At 49.2% G+C, this 2,739-nt stretch overlaps 1 protein-coding gene and 1 pseudogene across 1 annotated transcript in view; both read right to left on the minus strand.

Moving 5' to 3' along the window:
• The window catches only part of POR (P450 (cytochrome) oxidoreductase), a 100,028-nt gene that overhangs the window by 74,612 nt on the left and 22,677 nt on the right, over positions 1 to 2,739 (minus strand). The window lies entirely within an intron of this gene.
• On the minus strand, positions 313 to 1,050 carry LOC105503276 (annotated as a pseudogene).

Genomic DNA, 2,739 nt, shown 5'->3' on the forward strand with positions numbered 1-2,739 from the left:
CGCCACCACATCCGGCTAATTTTTGTATTTTTAGTAGAGATGGGGTTTCTCCATGTTGGTCAGGTTGGTCTCAAATTCCCGACCTCAGGTGATCCGCCCACCTCGGCCTCCCAAAGTGCTAGGATTACAGGCGTGAGCCACTGTGCCCAGCCAGCCACTGTCTTTCCTTTGACCCTTCCTTTCCAGTTTTGAAGATAAAGCAGGAAATAATCTTCTCTGAAGATACTTGATAAAAATCCCGCCCCCCAATCCAAAAAACCACACATGCTTCCACTTCATTGATAAAAATTTACTGCAGTTTGGCACCTGCCTCTAGTTCAGTTGGCAGATGAGCTGACTGATGCACACACCCCCAGGAGATGGAGGTGTGCCCATCTCCTTGGGGAAGCCCACTCTATTTTTGGTACCATGACGGGCTACTGAGAGGTGGAAAGGGCGCAAGAACCATGAGATCTGGAAATGCTTCTCCGGGAAGGCAATTTCATGAATGAGGTCTTCCAAGCAAATGACACCAAACTTTCCCAGGTGCTCCTCAATCACTGTGTCGTCAGAGGGATGGTCTTATTCTTGACCTTGGCTTGTCCACGTTTCAGAACGAGTTCCCGGAGAGACTTCAGATTTGGAAGTCCCCAGGTCACAAAAGGTTCCACTATACACAGCGTTTTTAGGTTCTGGAGGGTGACTTTTACAAAGACACCACTAAAAATTTTCTTTAGGCGAAGTCTTGCAGTGGTTCTCTGCACCGGTAAACTCACGCCATCAATCCTTTCGATGAGTACAACACAGGCCAACGAGTGTTTATCTGGCGATTCCAAGGCGTGAGGTTTCACTTCTAATCATCTGAGACGCACCTTGTCGTGTTTCTGCCGCCAGGAATCACGTAGGAATGATTCCAGTCGCTTCAACCTGAGCCCTTTTCCTTTCCTCTGCTCCTTCTTTGCCAAAAGTGTCTGCTTTGCCTGGGTGGCTTCAAGGGCTTGATAAGTCTTCCTCTCTTTCAGGAGATTTTTCTGGAGCCAAAGGGAATTTTCTTTGCTCCTGCTTCGCCATCTTTCTAGTGTTGCAGCTACTGATCATGCACAACCCCACCACTGACACAAAATGTTATACCCAGATGGAAAACTAACGTCCTACCAAAAGTTCCTACTGTACCTTGGAATAATCTTCAAAAGTACAGATCAGGCCAGGCGCAGTGGCTCACGCCTGTAATCCCAGCACTTCGGAAGGCCAAAGCGGGCAGACTGCTTCAGGCCAGGCGTTCAAGACCAGCCTGGGCAACACGGTGATACATGGTGAAACCCCATCTGTACTAAAAATTACAAAACATTAGCCAGGCGTGATGGCGCACACCTGTAATCCCAGCTACTCAGGAGGTTGAGGCACGAGAATTGCTTGAACCCAGGAGGCAGAGGTTGCAGTGAGCCGAGATTGCACCACTGCACTCCAGCCTGGGCGACAGAGTGACAAGACTCTGCCTCAAAAAAAAAAAGAAGAAAAGAAAAAAAGAAAAAAAAGATACAGATCAGACCCAATTTTGACATCTGAGCTCAGTCAATATGCAGGAGAAAGCTCAATAGTAAACTTGGGGGATAGAAGCCATATTTATTCATTCACCCATTCATCCAAGTGCCTGCCTGATGCCTGGCATTGTTCTATGCCCCAGCTTACACTTGCAGAAATGACAGGGAGGTTCCCTGTTCACTGAATCCACCTTCTAGTCCAACCATATCGCCACTAGGGAGGGGAGAATGAGACACCTTTAAGTCACTGTTTATCCTTTATGAAAGCAGATGGAGAAGAAAACACGCATTAAGACAGTGACAGTGACCAGGCACAGTGGCTCATGCCTATTATGCCAGTACTTTGGGAGGCTGAGCAGGGTGGACCACTTGAGGCCAGGAGTTCGAGACCGGCCTGTCCAACATGGTGAAACCCTGTCTCTACTAAAAATACAAAAATTAGCTAGGTGTGGTGGCACGTGCCTGTAGTCCCAGCTACTCGGGAAGCTGAGGCATGAGAATCACTTGAATCTGACAGGCGGAGGTTACAGTGAGCCAAATCGTGCCACTGCACTCCAGCCTGGACGAAGAGAAAGGAGGGGTGACAGAAGCAGGGTTCCAAGATCAACTAGCAATGGTGCCATGGGCAGATCCTGGGACGTGGTGGGGAAGAAAAGAGAGGGAGAATTATGGGTCAATTAAGGGTCAGCGCAGCAGGAAGTGACAAGGGGCTACAGTAAGACCACAGCAGTAGAAAGAGATTCAAAGGGCCGGGAGTGGTAGCTCACACCTGTCATCCCAGCACTTTGGGAGGCCGAGACAGGCAGACTGCCTGAGGTCAGGAGTTCGAGACCAGCCTGGCCAACATAGTGAAACCCTGTCTCTACTAAAAATACAAAAATTAGCTGGACGCGGGGCCACGTGCCTGTAATCCTGGCTACTCGGGATGCTGAGGCAGGAGAATGGCTTGAACCTGGGAGGCGGAGACTGCAGTGAGCTGAGATTGTGCCACTTCACTCTGAGCGACAGAGCGAGACTCTGTCTCAAAACAAAAGATTCAAAGACTAAAAATTTACAGGACTTGGTGGTGGTGGGAGACCCAGAATGGAGAGGAAGGGAAAAGGGACAGGTATCTTTTGTCCCTGGAGCTTCAGGGTCCAGGAAGTCGGTGAGGCTACTGATAGACAGCACTCTTATTGTGGAGGTTTTGAGGACAGGGGCCGGGAGCTTTTTTTTTTTT

The sequence above is a fragment of the Colobus angolensis genome, unplaced genomic scaffold (assembly GCF_000951035.1).
Source record: "Colobus angolensis palliatus isolate OR3802 unplaced genomic scaffold, Cang.pa_1.0 Scaffold120, whole genome shotgun sequence".
NCBI classification, from domain to species: Eukaryota; Metazoa; Chordata; class Mammalia; order Primates; family Cercopithecidae; genus Colobus; species Colobus angolensis.